This window comes from Panthera pardus, unplaced genomic scaffold (genome assembly GCF_024362965.1).
Source record: "Panthera pardus isolate Hobbes unplaced genomic scaffold, ASM2436296v1 HiC_scaffold_12, whole genome shotgun sequence".
NCBI classification, from domain to species: domain Eukaryota; kingdom Metazoa; phylum Chordata; class Mammalia; order Carnivora; family Felidae; genus Panthera; species Panthera pardus.
The window spans coordinates 104,670,579-104,689,537 of NW_026526677.1; the positions used below are offsets into that span (position 1 = coordinate 104,670,579).

Here is an 18,959-nt window from a genome sequence, read left to right on the forward strand (position 1 = left end):
CAGGGAGCATCCAAAGTCTTTATGTGAAAAGGTTAATGGTCAGGAAGGACTTTATGGTTCAGTGCTGTCAAAAACTGAAGTGCGTTGCCATAGAAACCATTCTTCAATTCATTCTCTTTCTGCGTTTCAGACATATTAATCTCTCACTTTCCACGGTAAGCTTTGTTCCTCTTTCATTCTCAGATCCTTAAGTATGCCATTCCCTTTACCTAGGACGCTCCCTCTACCACATCTTTCTTCATCTTGCTGGCTCCCACTCTTTCAGCTCAGCTTGGAGGCTACTTGCTCCAGCAACCCTTCTAGGACCACTGCCACCCACAAACCATGTGGTCTTCATTAGCCTCAGAGCTGTCCCTGCTCTTACACTCTTTGTATTTTTTCCAGGTTTGTCTTTCCAGATTGCCAATAGTAAGTTCCTTGAGGACAAGGGTGTTGCTTGTCTTTATCATCAAATCTCCAGAGTGTAGCAGGTATGTGGTATATGGAAAGCCACAGTTGACTGAACAGAGCATTCGTATATATACATTCATTTTCAGAATACAGCAAAAAATAAAGCAATAGCAACTCCATCCTTCTCATAGAATCAAAGTATTCTGCTCTTTCAAGCACATAACAAAGTTCAATAATTTAGTATTTCAGTTGCAAATCAACCCACAAATAAGACTAAATACAAAGGACATGATTGATTTAAGATAGAAAGGTCAAATTTGGCTATTGGTTTATTTCTTTACTGAGAAGGTAAATAAGGCTCCTGATTGAGAGAACTACTAAGAACCCTTGTTAAGAGCTGAAAAAATTCTAAGTGACGGGGCTCCCCACCCAGGGGCCTCACTGGTAGGGTGGTTGTTCTTGACATTATCTGGCTCATGATCTTGAGAATACAATCAAAGTTGTGAAACTCTCCCCACCCCAAAGATGCACATGGACACATATTTAGAAACCTGCTTACTATTTCAGAGGTTCCCTGATCCCCCTGAGCTCATGCACAGACTTCCAACTGAGAAGCCCTGGCCTAGCATGAAGTATCTATGAAGATTCACAGACAGCTATGTGAGCTATGTGTTCTTGAGGACATAGGTCACAAAAAGCAGTTTCTCTTTCCTTCTCAAATCCTCAGGGTGACAGCGACAAAAGCAGATATGACAGCCACCAGCTGCACCCAGCCACTGACAGATACTGAACAATATGGAAAGAGCATATTGTAAATTTCTTGAGGTCTGGGTCTGTGTCTGCTCTATTTATTGTAGCATCCCAAGTGAAAACAGAACAAGAGGCAAAAACTTGTGGAGATTTAAAAGAGAATGAAAGAACAGACATCGATGAAGACAAAGAGACAGCATTACAAAGAATCAGAAAAAGGTAAGAGGACACAGAGAGACAAAGACACAGGACAGTCACGGGGAACCAGGACCCAAGGCATGAAGTCTCGTCACCTCCCACATGGCCTTCCCCACAATTAGCTTCAGAGCTGCCATGCGAAGGCACTAAGCTGGCCAACTGTAAAACTGTTTAACTTGTTAGGACTTAAATCATTAAGAACCAGTGTAACATTTGTGCTTCGTGTTCCTCTTATTTACGCAAAAGCCAAACTGAAGAAAAACTCTATTTCTCCAGCCTTAAACATTTCCTCCGGGGAGCTGAGTTCCTTCAAAATCAACAGTGAAATGTTGAGGGGGAAAAAAATTAAGCACATCGGCAAAGCTATATTTAGATCAAGCTCAAAGACCCTCTTGGTTTTCTCGTCTCCAGCTGCTTCCAATCTCAGCACAACTCCGCAATTCAATTGCCACCGATTTGCAGCTTCCCATTGGGGCCTCTGGCCTGTCTCAATGCAAGAGCCAGGAAGACTGGCATGGAAGTGGACAGCAGCTGCGGGGGCACAAGTCTGGCTCAAACCCACCCCTCCAAAGCAGATATCCCTCAGACAAACTTATGCTGACCAATACTGGGGTGTCCTACCCTGCCTTCAAGGCTCTCCTTGGGGGATCCTAAAGCCTTCTCTAAACCCTCGCAGGCCAAGGAGGTGGGAAAGGCAGCATGGTAGTTAAGTGCACAGGGCTGGCTTTCCGTGCCTTTCTGGCTTTCAAGATGTTGAAGCAAGGATGCGGTGGGTGCTCAGGTTTGACCTTCGAGATTTCCCTGGGTCTTCTCATAGCAGCCATGATCAAGTGTGCTGACAACACAGGAGTCGAAAATCTGTCTATCATATCTGTGAAGGGGACGAAGGGACCACTGAACAGACTTCCTACTGCTGATGTGGGTGACACAGTGATGGCCATGGTGAAGAAAGGCGAACCAGAGCTCAGAAAGAAGGTACATCCAGCAGTGGTAATTCGACAACGAAAGTCATACTGGAAAAAGATGGCATGTTTCTCTATTTTGAAGGTGATGGGGCTCATAGTAAACAATACCGGCAGGAATAAAAAAAAAACGGTTCTCCTATCACAGGACCAGTTGCGAAGGAGTTTGTAGACTTGTGGCCCAAGACTGCATCCAATGCTGCCAGCACTGCATGATTCCTTGGTGCCTTTGTTTAAAAAAAATTAAAAATTATTAGCTCGAAAAAGGAGAGAACACAGGGCTGGCTTTGAATTCCAGGTCTGCCTCTTACTACCTCTGTGGCTAAGCCAGTTATTTAGCCTAATTTCCGGCTCTGTTTTCTGAAAAATGGGCAGAATAAAATCTGCCATATAAGGTGGTTGTATCACACGTGACTCTTGGAGGAATGCAGTGAGCAGAATACCTGTTGCATGGGAGAAATTCGGTAAACATCCCCTGATAAGACTAACCACCACCCCCCCAAAAATGCTGAGCTATGCCTACATCAGAGCGCATAACCACAAGGACTGAAATGATCCAACAACAGGTCTGTTTCACCACTAACCAAGGAGGGGTGGGGGGAAAAGCCTCCTCTCCATCTCCAGCGCCGATCACACTACGGGCACTGCAGGAATGCTTGGCAAACGAACACAGAAGCTAGCGTGGAAAACCAGTTTCTGTCCTGGACTTTCACACTCTCAGGATTTCTGGCCACCGGAAGTGTGGGGTTCCCCCAGCAATTCTCCACCACCAGCTAGGTGTCCTATAATTTAACCCAATTCTAAGGCTATTCACCTGGAGAGCGTGGCAGACTCCGCAGATTAAGGGCTCAGTCCCACGAGACAGCCCTCATCCCCCTTTAAGATGCCAACTCTTGCCACGTGTGGTTTTTAACGTGTTTTTTTTTTTATTTTTTTATTTTTGACATTTATTTATTTTTGAGACAGAGAGATACAGAGCATGAACGGGGGAGGGTCAGAGAGAGGGAGACACAGAATCTGAAACAGGCTCCAGGCTCCGAGCTGTCAGCACAGAGCCCGACGCGGGGCTCGAACTCACGGACCGTGAGATCATGACCTGAGCCGAAGTCGGCCGCTCAACCGACTGAGCCACCCAGGCACCCCAAGAATTTTTTTTAATGTTCATTTATTTCTGAGACAGAGAGAGACAGAGCATGAGTGGGGGAGGGGCAGAGAGAGAGGGAGACACAGAATCGGAAGCAGGCTCCAGGCTCCGAGCTGTCAGCACAGAGCCCGACGCGGGGCTCGAACTCACGGACCGTGAGATCATGACCTGAGCCGAAGTCGGCCGCTTAACCGACTGAGCCACCCAGGCGCCCCTTTAACGTTTAAGACAGAGCGTGCAAGCAGGCGTGGCGCAGAGAGGGAGACGCAGGCTGCAGGCTCCAGGCTCCGCACGGTCAACACAGAGCCTGACGGCGAGGCTGGAACTCACCAACCCTGAGATCGTGACCTGAGCCAAAGTGCGACTCTTGACTGAGCCACCCAGGCACCCAGCTGTCACCTGTACTTCCGACCAGAGAGCTCCACATCAGAGGCTCCCCCCTCGGCCTCCATTCGCCTCATCTGAAGCGGCTCGCAGAACTCAGGCGAGCAAGTTGCGGACCAGGCTACCAGGGTATTTATTCCCAGTTTATTATCACTATGAGAGGCTATGCATTGCTCTCCCCCTCCCCCCGCCAATCACGGGGGATACGTTCCAGAACCCGCAAAGGATGCCTGAGGAGAGACCTGAACCCGATATACATGGTTTCTTCCATGTATCCTCACTTGTGATAAAGTTTCACGTAAATTAGGCAGAGCAGATGAACAGCAATGACAAGTAATAAAATACAATTAAACAACACGCTGTAATAAAAGTTAAGTATGTGGTGCTTCTCTCCCAGAATACCTTGCGGTGAAGAACTCCCCATTCTTCCCGGGAGGTAACCGCGCGTAGACCGCCTGCGGGCAGGATGACGCGAGGTGAATGGCGTGGACACTGTGAGGCGGGGTTAGGCCACCAGGGACCTGCCGACGACTGGTCAGGAGGAGGAAGTCCGGCTTCGGGACCTCCTGGGTAAACCCCAAGTAACTGAAGCTGTGGAAAGCCAAACTGCCAGTAACGGTGGCAGGGGGCAACTACTAAAACGGGAACAGCCAGATGGAAGCGACCTTGGGTACCCCACGTGGGAAAAGCAGCTTCCTCACCCTCCGCCGGGACCTCCACATTCGCCAACCGGAAGCTCTCCTAGGCTTTTATAAAGCCCTCAGTATCTGGGGAAGATTGATTTCATCATTGACCAATAGCAATGGGGCCCACCTCTAGCCCCTCCCACTTCTCCCGGGAGGGGGAGGCTGAAAGTTCCAACCTACTAATCGCCTAGCTGGTTCCCCTCATAACTGGTTTCCACTTTGGGTTATCTAGAGGCTTTGCAAAAAGCACCTCCTTAACGTAAACTCAGGTGTGGTTGAAAGGGGCTTGTTAGGAATAACAAGACTCCTTTTGCCTCCATTTCTCTTACCACTTAGGAAATTCCAAGGGTTTCAGGAGCTCTGGGCCAGAAACAAAGACCAAATAGGTATTTCTTATAAATCACAATATTATAGAAGGATACTACACGGGTAGTATGGGTCGGCTCACATTTCTCCTATCAATATAGACTCAGGAGAGATCCGAGGAACCTACTCGGACTTCTGGAAATTTCTGTCACATGATATCTTTTGTGGTTGGTTCTCTCCCTTGTTTGCCTATTCAACCCCTTGCTGTTTGCAACTAAATCGGTCACTTGGGGGAAGAGATCCCCTGCCCCTGCTTAGGGTCCATGAACTTGGTAAAACCTTCAGCAGTCGGTGGAGGGGAATTAACATTTGCAAGGGCAACTAGTCTTAGCCAGCCAGCAGTCTGGGGTCCTCATATGCATGGGCAATAACACGCCCTGTGTTGTCTTCAAGGCAGAAATGGCCCAAAGAACTACTCAACCGGCTCCAGGAAATGGCTAAATGGCAGGTCAAATTGCCCATAACTTTGACGAGGAGGATGGCTAGATGATTCCAGTGCCTCTCTAGGGAGAAATGAAATTCAGAATTCAAGCATCAAGAAAAAGAATCATAAAAAAAAAAAAAAAAAAAAAAATCCCCTATGCAGAATTTACATCCTGCCGTAAAATGGGCAAGGACTGAGGATGCAAAGGTATCCTCATATTAGCAGAGTGCATTTGTCAGGAAACAACCTCCTCCAGCTGGACCAGACTGTTTGCCTTTCAGATGATTCCTGTCAGGGCCAAACAATCCAGACATTTGCAATTATAGCATATCAATTTGTTTTTAAATTATAAGGCTGCCGGGAAGACTTGACTCCTTGCCGGAAATATGCTGTGCGGGGCTCTGGGGCAGCTGCTATGCAATGTGGTGAGACCACCAATCTGTCCAGACACAGAGGATTTATGCACCTGTGTGTGCAGCCCACGTGGAGACACTGGGCTGGGCCAAGCTCTGATCTGGCCTCTCTCATTCCAATAGCACTGGGTCTGGTGAAAATGAGAAGAAATCTCATTTAAAATGGAGTCAGCAAGCCCTGAAGGGGGAGCACTCACACACCACTGGTTACATACAGCCTCCAAAACCAACAGGGAAGAAGGATGATCACTCCCTACTCTAGTGACAACTCACAAACCACCACTTGCAGCAAAACACAAACTGCCACACCCGCAAACTCTTGTTCTCCAATGAACTTTTGCTCAAAACAACCCTCCTCAGGGGCGCCCCAGGGCATTCCGTTGGTTAAGATCTAACTCTTGATTTCAGCTCAGGTCATGACCTCATGGTGTGTGGGTTCCAGCCCTGCGACCGCCTCTGCACTGACAGCATGGAGCTTGCTTGGGATTCTCTCTTTCTGTCCCTCTCCGACTTGCACTGTCTCTCTCAAAATAAACAAATAAACTTTTTTTTTTTAATGCCCTCAAACTTTTGTTTTTCTCCAATAAATTTTTGTGCAAAATAACCCTCCTCAAACCTAATAAAAGCTGGCCTTCCCTTTGTCTCTTCAGACTTGTCAATGGTTTTTCCATAGTTTGCTTGTCCTGAATTGCAATTTCATGGCTGTTCCTGAATAAGCTTATTTTGCCAATAAAATAACTGACTGTTTTGTTTTTTAGGTTGACACCTGCAAATGTCTAACATGGCCTTATTCTGACACATGCACAAGTTGCTAGAGGCATCCTCCTCAAAGAAACTGAGACTTCTCTAAGTGTCCTTTCAGTGACATGGAGAAGGTTCTTTTCTTTGCTTCTTGGGTGTGTTTGCATCCTCTGAAGACATCCTGTGGGGAGGGTATCCAAGGAGTTGGCCTTGAACACACCCTTGCTCTTCATCCACACAGGAAGGGTGCTGTCTGGTCACCTGATACAGAGAAGTGTTGCCTCTCACCTGGAGGACCCCTATGGCCATCTTCATAGAACCAAAGCATAGCCTCTGTCCCAACAGAATCAAGCTCTCCTTTAATGAAGGCCTCCAGAAAGTTTCCTGGTAGCATCAGAGGATAAGGGGAGGGGACTATCTGGCTAATTTGCCCCTTAGATCATCTGGGATAAGGGGGGTGTAAGATATAAACCTGGAAGAGGTTTCCTTAACTGTACCCTCACTCCCCCAGCCCTCTCTTCTGGAAGCCCTCACTATCCAGCATCCCTCCTCTCTGGGGACATCCCACCATTTCCACATGTAAGGGGTGCCCCAGTCCTGAATCCATTCTGTGGGAGGCTCTGATATCAGTTGGATATCAGTGAAGTCATTCCCCATCTGGGCTTCTGCTCACTGCCGGGGGTTGAGGGGTGGCAAGAGCAGGTATTGTCTCCTGAGCCACAACTGTGGTTATTCCCAAGGGTAGGTCTGTTCCCAGCATAGAGGGTCAAGCCAGCCCTGAGCCCTGGAGGAACAAGGGCAGGCACACTCCATACCTGCTGGGTCAAATATATGTTGCTGGAAATGCAGAGCCAGAATTAACAAGTCTCATACAGCCAGATGCCCCAAAGGAATTTTTTTCTTCTTATTTTATTCTCACTTATTAAATTTTAAACAGCCCTCAAAGACACTAGCCTAACACGGAAATCAAAGACAACAAAACAATGTGTTTGTTTCCTATTAATATGGTAGAGCTGTCAGTCCTGCTGCAACAAAGCTGTGAGTTACTGAAGAAAAACCGTCTTCTCTGAGCAAACCCAGAGCTGCACTCCTGGGTGGCCCCAGCTGGGCCGGTGTCCCACGGAGGTCACAACCCCAGCTCCCAAGAGCCCCAGCTGCCTGCACTCACATGCAGTCTGCTGCCAGGACAGGCCCAAGAGCCCTCAGATAGCTTCTGGCTGCCTGGGGAACCTCAGGGCTTTAGGAGACTCCCCCAAATAGCCCACTGCCAACCTACATTCTCTGGCACCAGCTGAGTAACCAGCAGGCTTGACAGTTGGTGAGGGTTCTTTAGTACTTTCCCGTGAAAATGGACAGAAAGCTCCTAGAAAGCCAGGTGTGGTCTCCAGGGCTGTCTTGAGGTCATTTGTACTCCAGCCTCCATCCTCCCTACCTGAGCTGGGCTCTGTGAGGTATTCCGAAGCAACCTGTTAGATAGAGACCTCTTGAGATACTATGAAAACAAGTTATGCAAATCAATGGCAAGTAAAGTGTGTGATCATGTAACTCATCCAAATTAGGATACTTTTGAGAGCAAGAGTGCTGTAAATCATTAAGCCAACAACATATACAAATGTCAGATCATTATGTTGTACACCTGAAATTAATACAATGTTATATGTCAATTATACCTCAATAAAAAAAACAAGCTTAGACAACATGAGTAAACTGTGACTAGTCTTAGTCTTAGACCCTTGCATCCCACTCTTGAGCTTTCAACCCACCCATGACTCTCTCTTCCAGCCTCCCCATGCCCTAAACCTCACCCTAAAGGCAAGGGGTCAGGATGGAGGGGACATCTGGATGAAGTCCAGGCTAAGGAAGGGATGAGGGTCACACAGAGGTGATACATATTTGTTGGGGATTTTAAAGGGTATTTTCATTTGAAATCTGGTTTGACAAAACGACTATGACATCAGTTTCTATTATGAACATTCCCCTTGGTGACACCCTCCACCCCCACCCCCTGTGACCAGCACAAAACAGAATTTGGTGGGGAGGAAGGTTCTGAAAGGGGAGTCGGCAGTGGCAGACAAGGGGGGTAGAGGGGACCCAAATCAAGCCCCTTCCCATCCCAAGCTTATCCATATCTTGCTCCATGCTCTGGATTCAAGGCTTGGGGCAGCAGCTCTTCCCTGATCACCCTGGGCCAAAAGAGGTTTAGATCCTCATGGGAGTAGAGAGACCAGAGGCCATAGGTCCATCACCTACTGGCAGCTTAAGCAGCTCAAAAGTCATCCTAGGGGGGATGGGTGCCTAGTCCTGGATGCTGAAGCATTGAACTTGTGTGTGTGTTCGTGTGCATGTGTGCTTGCTTGTATTTGTGCTGAAAGGACACAGCCTAGTGGGAGCAGAATTTTCTCTCTCTTGCAGCACTTATAGAGCCAGGGAGAGCAAAAACACTGACGAGACAACCCCCTTCTCTCTTTAGCATAGCCTCAGAGGGGATCTTCCAGAAACCCTCCCTTCTGCTACCCTCTGGAAAGAACACTGTGCAAAGGCCCCTGAGGCTGAACAGATGACCTAAACAGCTCCAGGAGCAACATCTGGGCACAACTGGCTGGTCAGGGAATTGCCCCAATGGTGTTGGGCAGAGCAGATATTTGAAAGGGGGGTTGACAGATGACAGAACTCCTGAAGTCTGCACCACACCTCTGCCTCGTGCAGACATCTACTTAGGTGGTGAGATCTCCCATACTTTCCAGGCAAAGCTGCTGAGGCCAACCACCTCAACTGCCCACCCAGATGCCCAGGTTCCAGGACTGGCAGCTCCACGGGCCACTAATCCTGTAGGAAGTTTCGGGTGATGCCAGCGGAGACACTGGTCAGCTGTTCCCTTAAGGAAATTGAACTGATATTCAATTGACATGAGGTTGACAAGAAAGACTGATTTGCTGGCCAGGTCAGGGTGGTCACAGAACTGAAAGCTAGATAGCCGATGTTAGCACCCAAAACTTCTGCCAGTTTGTTTCCCCCAAGGTCAAGCCTAAAAGGCAGGCTAGCCTATCTGTGCCAGGAAATGGAACACCCCATGCAGAAGAGCAAAGAATAACAAGCCCTCCAGGGGCAGAAGCCACCTCAAGCCACAAATCCAAGTGCACACGTGTCCCAGTGACACTAGTTGAGAAAATTGCTGCCAAGTTCTACCTTGTTGCTAAGAACCGAAAGAATTCTTCACTGCAAGCCACAGCAGAGGAAAGGCTGGGGGGAGGTCAAGCGGCGTGCGTTACATTCAGGCCAAATGTGGGTGGGCAAGTGGAGGGTTTCCGGAGGGGTGGAGGGTGGCTGATGACCTGTATGCTGCCAGGCGTGGAGATGCTGTATGAGGTGTGACACCCATGCCTCCACAGTTCATGAACCAGCCAGGCCTCAAGGCTGTTCCCATGGAGAAGCTCTCAGTACCATTCGCAGCGAGGCTGTCCTTCTGGAATCAGTGCACGGCCTCAGGCTGAGAGAAGGGACTGGGTACGTGTCTACTGGGATCCACGTGCTGAAATATTGCAAAACACATTTCACCCTTGTCTCCTCATGTAACTCTGCTTATCTGTAAAATTCTCCTGCTTTTCCCCCTCAGAACCTCTGTGGTACCTATTCCTTGAGCCCACGGAGTTCCGAGGGGAGCACCCAGATCCATGCCTCCCACTCACCTTGGGTAGCTTTTCACATCACTGTCTCACTTCCCTTCCTGCCTGGGCAGCCAAACGTGAGAGACCCGGACCTCCTGCCATTTCCTGAGTCAGACCACATCCTGACACCAGGCTTGCCAGCTCTCATGAAATGGCTGGTGACCTTCTCAGGCACTTCAAAGGCAAAGCCCCAAGGCCCCCGTGTGCAGGAAATTAGTAAATCTCACAAAGTGCCTGACTGAATTTTACCCTGCCCTCCCAAGCACGCCTGATCAAGGAACCTGCATGTACACAGATCAGCAAAACACAGTGATTGAAGGAATAGCCACTCTCCTTTTTACAATATAGGATAACTGTCCAAAACACCTGTGCCTTTCCGTCTGTGGTTTTCCCCAGATTGGCTCAATACTTACTATTGTGGGGAGCATGGTATCGGGTACAAAGAAAGTAGAGACCACAAGACTCACCAGCCTGACCTCAAGTTGCTTCTAGGAGCCAGCCAGGGATGAATCCAAATGATAATAGAGAAAGGGCCAAACCTCAGAAAACAGAGAGCCATAGGGGATACAGGAGGCACACATGGGCTCATTGGTTTCTCAGGAAAGCTTTGAGAAGAGGCCCCAAAGGGCAAAGCAAATGTGCCCACCCTTTGTAGTAGATGGAACGAGACGCTGGGATGGAGCAAAGAGAACCTGCCATTGTACATCAGCAAAACCCAAGACTACACATACCACTCACTAGCTGAGCAACTTTGGCCGAGTTACCTAACCTTACGGTGTCTTTTCTTCATCTCTCAAGTGAGAATATTAATCCGAGCCTCACAAGGCGGCTGCAACGATCAAATCAACAAACATTTGTCAAGAGCCCCGTCTGGCACACAAAAGCACTCCAGGAATATTAATTTATTGATTGTGAGCATTGCACGAAGTCATCTCAGCACTAACCCCACACAATTTTCCTTCTGAGCTGCCTCCAGGCTGAGAAGACAGGGCAGGGAGAGGGGAGCAGAGTTCACACCTGACATTCTAGGCCAGGCATTGCTCTCCAGTGGAAAACTATAAACAGCTTTCACTTGATATTACCCCAGAATCCTTCCCCCAGGAGCAAATATTACAGAGTTTAAAAGCAAACTGAAGTCAACATCCAGAACAGAAAAGGCAATATGCATGTACACACACACACACACACACACACACACACAAACATACACACACACACACACACACACACTGCACTCCCTCTTTGCAAGAAAGGTTGCCATGGAGATTAAACAGAGAAACAGCAAAGACACAGAGGAGCCACTGAAATGGCTATAATTAATTTAAAGCATTAGAAACAATTAAAATTGTATTAAAGGAAGTTCATTTGAACAAGGCGTAAATCAGGTGAGCTGATCACATCAAGCAGGAACAAAATAAAGTATTGCTTTGGGGTGTTGGAACAGGAACCTTCAAAGGAGAGAACTAAATTATTGCACAGTATGCAGGAACAATAAAATATGTAACCTAATTTATCTAATGTTTCTGAAAACAAGATGGTTCTCCAATACTCCCAGTTCCTCTATTACTTTATGCCAGGTTCAAAAACCAAACAAGGACAGAAAGCTACCCCTTAGCAAGCAAATGGATCCATGTCTCTTCATCAGTCACTGTGACCACAGATCACTCACCAGTAGAGAAGAGGAAACAGGGGACCACATCGTGGAACACCTACTGGACACCAGCCACTCTCTGGGCACATAGCACCATCTGCCTCCTTCACTACTCCCACAAATGCCACAAGGAAGGCCTGAGTGGCCTGTCCTACCAGCAGAAGACTCAGAAAGATTGGTGACTTCAGATGTCACAGCAACTTGGCAGATGAATTAGCACTTGAACTCAGACCTGTCCGGATTCCAAAGCACATGCTCTTGCCACCACATCACACCACTTCTCACGGCAGAAACAGAAATGGGACATGGGACAAAGGGCAACCAGTACCAGTTTTGAGCATCTGCTGTATGCCAGGCCCTGTGCTACACATCTTACAAACATCATCTGATTTTATCCTCACAAGGACCTTTTGTTTCTCAGAGAAGGAAATTTATAGCCCTCACAAAGCTCAACTTGCCCAAGATGACACAATCGAGATGAGCAAAATCAAGATGTGCCCCCCACCCCCAGGAATGCTTAGCCCTCTGCATTTGCTCCCTGGTCCTCAGCTCCTAGAGCACCTGTCACTACCATCATGTGTCACAACCTGCTTTAGATTGAGTAGCATTTGGGGGCAGCAGGATCTTCCATTTTTCCATGTAGACAACTGCAAATAGCAGAGAAGATATTTTGCAGGAGTCAATTTCAAGGCAGATCTTGACTTGAACACATGAGATTTAAATGGGTTTGTTCCTGAGACAAGAGGAGCCTGAAATTTAGAGCTGAGATTGGAGAACATCAAGACAAGGAAAAACACAGGGGTATTTGCACAAGGCAGTCTGAGGCTCCACAGGCTAGCCGCAGACCCACTTGTCCAGGGAAGACAGGCCTGTGGCCAGGAGAGTGGTACCAAGTGTCAAATCCAATGACACAGGGAGAACAGAAGTGGGAGAGGAGGTGAGATGGGCAAGAGGCACGTCAGATGTGAAAGAACCGGGAACAAGAAAGAGAAGTAGAGAGCTAATGCAATGGGAACGTGTATTCTGTGGCCTCTCTCTTCCTTGGTGTCTGACGTATGTGTTCCAGGGATAGTTGGACGGCTCCATGGAGCTCATCAGAAGGCGCCAGCCAAAAACATTACCCAGGTCTCTGCCTCACAGTCATATGTGTTGTTACAATACTGAAATATGTCATACTGACTATACACAGCCAGTTCCCAGAACCTCACAGGGGTTCCCATCACCTTGGCCAACCTAACCCTCCTTCAAGAACGCTTAGGGCCCCTCACATACTATCAGCCACAAGGCTGAGACATGCTCCAATACCCCAGCATTGTTGCGATTTGTCCGGCTGGGCCACGTTAGTGGGTAAATATCTATGCATATCACCCCTTGCACTGTAAGGACTTACAAAAGTGACATATTGAATCTGGACCACAACCATGAGATGGATAGTTTGATCTTGATTTTACTGACTCAGGCTTTGGGAGGTTAAGCAATTGCCCAAGAGAAGCGGCCATGGGAGACTGGGCTAAGAAGCTGGCATGAGCTGAGGAGAGAACCGAGAAAATGAATGGCTGGCATCTGCTCTCTCACAGCTCAAGGGACTGAGCTTGGAATTATTTCCTATGGGGAGAAATTCCATGGGTCACAGGGAGAATGCTAGGCCATAAGCTGCCTACGAAGAGGCCCTCTAACTAGGTGTTTAATTAGCCCACTCCCTGGATACATTAAATACAGATGGCCACGTAAGAGAGAGATTTATTGATGAAATGAAAAATCAAATGAATGATAGAAGTTGCATTAGCACCTATGCCAGCCTCCTGCCTGTGATTCCAGAAGGGAAGTGAGGGGGTAATAAATGGCCTCCACCCCACCTGACAAGGAAGATAAAAGGCCCGTCTGGGTAACTTGGGTCTCCAGAAATATTTATTCCTCCACGTAATTCATTAGTACACACCAACGTGGTACAAAAGCAATGTGTATTTCAAGTTACGATTTCCCAGAGAATAATTTCCTTTGCCTTCATAAACTACAGACCACCCACCGCAGAATAATCTGAGCTCGGAGAAGTTGAAGCAGAAAAGAAGCAAGCCAGAGCTCATGAGGTGGAAAGCAGGATCAAGCAGGAAGAAGTTGTGGGTTCATTCGCTGATTCATTCATTCTTTCATCAAATATTTAATGAGCACCTACTACGTGCCAGGCACTGTTCTAGGCACTGAGGGTATGGAACTTAATAATAGATAGATAGAGGAAAGATAGGGAAAGAGAGAGAGAGAGAGAGAGAGAGAGACCCTGCCCTCATGGTTTTTCTAATCTAGTGTGGGAGGCACACAATTTTTAAAAATATATAAAATGACACCAGACCATAAATAGGTGGAACTAGTGCAAAGATTCCGAGGCCAGAATGTTCTTGGTATGTTTGAGAAACAGTAGGAAAGCAAGCATGGCTAGAACAGAGCATGTCAGGACAGAGTATGGGTGATGGGGTATACAAAAGCTGGACCAGCAGAGCCTTAAAAGCCATAGAAGAGTTTGGATTTCATCCTGCGTATAATAGAGAGTTCGAAGCTGAAAGAGGGTTTTAAGTAAAACAGTGATATAACCTGATTTACATTTTCAAATGTCTCTAGTTGCTGGTAGAAAATGGATCATAATAGGCTAGAAATGTGGGGACATCCGTTAGAGGCCACTGCAGCATAAATAATACTTACTGAAGGCTTATTATGTCATGTAGTGTCATGTATTAACTCATATAATCCTTGCAGAACGCACTTTTATTATCACTGTGGAGGGATGGAGGCATAGAGAGGTGAAGTGAGTGACAGAGCCAGGTTCTAAACCCAGGTCCTCTGCCTCCAACCTGCACTGCTATCTCTCTGCAGTAGTCTAGGAGAGAGACTGCGGCGGCTTGGACGATGACGATGCCAACTGAGGTGGTGGGAAATGGTTGGATCCCGGGTATATTTTTAAATGAGTGTTGACAAGACGAGTATCTTAATTAAATTAGATGGGAGATGAGAAGAAAAGACAATTACAGACCATTGCTTCGAAAGTACTGATTTCCAAAGTTCTAGTAAGAGCCAACCACAATCTCTAACTCAGTGGCTCATAAACCCAGAGACTCAGCAAACACAGACTCTAGAACCTCACTCTGCAGGCACTGAAGGACACATTCCAGACAAGGCCCAGGAACCAGCATCTTCAAACCACTTGTCAGGTGACATTGAGGCAGCTGGTCCCTGGGCTAATGCTGGGGGTCCCTCCTCTTGGCCTTACATCCTAACTCCTACTATGTGAAATGACAGAGCCACTCAGCTGCAGATGAGGACTTGAAGGTCTGAGAAGGGAGTAGTCAGACCCAGGCAATGAGGGGTGGCACTGGGGACAGAATCTCCATCCTTTGTGTGTGTGTGGGGGGGGGGGGGGGGGACAGAGAGAGAGAGAAAGAGCATGCAAATGGGGGAGAGGGTCAGAGGGGAGAGAGAGAGGGCACATAAGCAGGGCACTGTCAGTGCAGAGCCCAAACAGGGTTCAATCCCACAACACTGGGATCATGATCCGAGCCGAAATCGAGTGGGGTGCTCAACTGACTGAGCCACCTGGGTGCCCCAGAATCTCCATCTTCTGACTGCTGGGTAGAGCTGTGGACCCCACCCCAGGATGACTCCTTCAGATAGCACCACAAGCTTACTGGCATCAGGCCTTGCAAGCACAGGCAAAGGACCCTGAATGAGCTCTGTGCCCCAGATGTGGGTTCAGGCTCTGACTCTGCCACCTACCGACTGAGAGATCCAGGGAAAAGTCACTTTACCTCTCTGGGCTTCAGTGTTCTCCTCTGTAGAATCAGAACTTCAGATCGTCACACCCTGGCTGTCTGAGTAAATGAAACAATACATGTGAAATGCTTAGCAATACCTTAATGTTAGCTACTCTTTGTGGTTTTATTACAATGCATCCAAATTTCCTGGATCCTGATACAATGTCTTTCTCCCACAGCACGATTAGGATTTTGAGGGCTTTGTGTTTCCAAGATCAAAACGCAGGTACTCCAGGAGGAAGGAGAAACTCCGGAAGTTACAAACCAATGCCTTAAAGTGCCTGGGGGCAGACCAGCAGGAGGAGAGCCCTTGGGAGCCACGCAAGTCCCCTGAGGATCCGTAGCAATGGCAGAGGGCGAAACATACCCTGTGTCCTCAGAAGGTTGAACCACAACAACCAGTTATATCTGTATTAACAACTTACACCTCACAAAAGCTTTCAATGGATTGCTTCACTGGAGCTTCAAAACAACTCTATCAAGTAGCTGTTATTCCTGCGTCTCCGATTTTAGAGAGGAAAAATGGAGGCTCAGTCACACCATTTGCCCAGATAACGCACTAATTAGCAATAAATCTGATTTTAGACTCACGATCTATTCCCGTCTAGGCCAGCGCTATCCAACAGAAATACAATGTGAGCTACTTAGGTGGTTTTTAGTTTTCTCGTAGCCACATCTTTAAGAAGGAACGCATATCATTCATTTTAACCATATACTTTATTTAGCCCAATACATCCCAGTATTATGATTTTAACACATAATCAATATGAAACATTTAAACGGGATTTTTTCATTATTTTTTATACAGTCTCTGAAATCCAATGTCTATTTTTACACTTACGGCACATCTCACTTTACTAGCTGCATTTCCAGAGCTTAATAGCCACATGTGACTACTAAATAGTGACTGGCAACTAGTGACAACTCTAGATGAGGGGTCAACAAAAATCCTTCTGCAAAGGATCAGAAAAATATCTTGGGTCTCACCGGCACATTCACACCCTGCTGCATATTCTTTTTTTTCTTTCTTTTCTTCTATTTTCTTCTTCTTCTTTTTTTTTTTTTTTTTAACAATGCTTTGAAAATGTGAAATCCATTCTCAGCTGACAGGCTGTAGAAGAACAGCCCATGGACCAGATTTGGCGTGTGGGTCATGGTCTGCCTACTCCGGCTCGAGAGCATAAGCTCCCTGAGGGCAGGGACATGTGCATTACTGTGTAGCCTCTTGTAGTGCCTGGAATAAAACAAGCACTCAACAAATAGTTTGGGATTCAACTTAACCGAGGCAGGTCAGACAAGATTTATTATTGCCACTTGATAGACAACATAAGTGAGATCAGAGAGTCGAAGCAACTTATCCGAAGTCACACAGTTAACTACAAACCCAAAGCTACGTGATTTCCAGCCCACTGCTCTTTCCTCCAGTCAAGCTTCCGATACCTGATGATACCCGTTTCATAGCTGCATTGCAAGTCTCTTGGATTCCCAGTTCTTCCGTCTGTCTCTTGGCCTCTGGATTTGATCTCAGGCTCCCAGACCACACGCCCACCCCCCAGCAGCCTGGCAGAGAGGAGGAGTTGAGGGGTCCTGCACATCTTAGGAGATGCTGACGGAGCTCCCAGAAGGTAACGTTGTTCACGATGAAGAGCCTGTGCTGTGCTCCTCTCCCTCTGTTCCAGGATCTCTCCGGAAATGAACGCTCTTGTAAGGCTAGAGGAAATGCACTTCTATTCTCCTTTCTGCCTAAAAGCATCTGCCTCCTTCACAAAGAAGGTAGTGAACCAGTTATAATTACACACCATGCACTGGGGAGCATGAAAGTGACATTTAGCAACACAACCCTTGGATATGTGGTGGCTGCAGTAAACATTATATAATTGCTGCAGCATCGATCCCAACAATTAACACCAAAAAGGACAGACAGCATGGAAATTCTCCAAGAAACCGCCACAGCCTGAGAGTAAAATGGAACCCAAAAATATCTCTTAGAGACAGCCCCTCCCACTTCATATGCTAAGACATTTTGGGGGGTAATGTTTTCTGCTCAAACTATTTTCTATTTTTTTTCCTCTCGTTATGAAAAGAAAAAATTGTATTTATTTATTTATTTTTTTTGCTTTTTTAAAATATAATTTATTGTCAAATTGGCTAACATACAGTGTATACAGTATGCTCTTGGTTTTGGGGGTAGATTTCCATGATTCATTGCTTACATATAACACTGAGTGCTCATCCCAACAAGTGCCCTCCTCAATCCCATCACCCATTGCCCAAACGATTTTCAACACAGTTTTTCCAGGGACCAGGGGACCGGGGAGCAGACAGGGAAGTGGAGATGGAGACACCAGAGAGTTCTCTGATGTGGCGGTCTGCTTCCCAGTCCCCTCAGGTTTCACCCATGACATTGGTGAACTTGGGAAACTGCAAGTTCAGTGTGGCTGGATCACAGAAGGCAAGGATCAGACCTCGAGAGATGGCCTGGGGATGTTAAGGATTGGTCTTGTCTGTAGGCAGTGCAGAGTTCCTAGAGGGCTTTATGACGAGAAGGAGCAGGGCCATTTTGCATTTTGAAAATAAGCAGATAGACAAGGAGAGAATGACCACAGCCCGACTGTGGCGGTGGGGACGGGGAGAAGTGGACAGATCCAAGAGATGTTTAAGAAGCAAACCTGAGGGGGCCTGATGATAGCATGTAGGTGAGTCAGAGATGATCCCAGCTTCTGGCTTTGGTGACTGGAAGGTTGGTGATGCTGAAACCTGGAAGGAGGGAAGACAGGTTTGGAGGAGGAAGACAACGTGTCAGAGTGTTGGGTGCATGTATTATAAGAAGGATTTGGATAAAAGGGAAAAGTGGAGATATGGCTCAGAAGAATGGCCGGGCTAAAGATAGAGAAACGTGATTCACCTGCATCCATAAAGTGCTGGACCACAGAAGTGGGTGAGCTGCCTGGGGAGGAGAAGACCAGGGACACACTAGGTGAGGGGCAGAGGCTCCAACAACAGACAGAAAGAACAATCAGAAAAGGCAAAAGAGAAACAAAGAAGGGAGGGGTGATCTTAGAAAACAAGGAAGAGGAGTTTTGGATTAAAAGAGGTATACAATTGTGTCTGATGCTGAAGCAAGAAGAAAGGGAATTCTCCTATTCATTCAACAATGATTTACTGAACACCTACTATATGCTCGGCACTATTCTAGGTACCGAAGATAGAGCAGTGACATGAACATAATACACGAAAATTCCCTAACCTGTGGGAATTTCATGCTACTTGGAGAGAGATAGAATTTAACTAGAAATAAGTAAATGTATTTGGTATAGGTAGTAGGCTAGAGGTCCCCCCAAAAAATGTCCAAGTCCTAACTCCTGGTACCATGAATGTGATCTTA

General features: G+C 47.1%; 1 pseudogene; it reads left to right on the top strand.

Moving 5' to 3' along the window:
* Positions 1-2,088: 2,088 nt before the first annotated feature.
* On the top strand, positions 2,089-2,516 carry LOC128776115 (60S ribosomal protein L23-like; annotated as a pseudogene).
* The last annotated feature ends 16,443 nt before the right edge of the window (positions 2,517-18,959 follow it).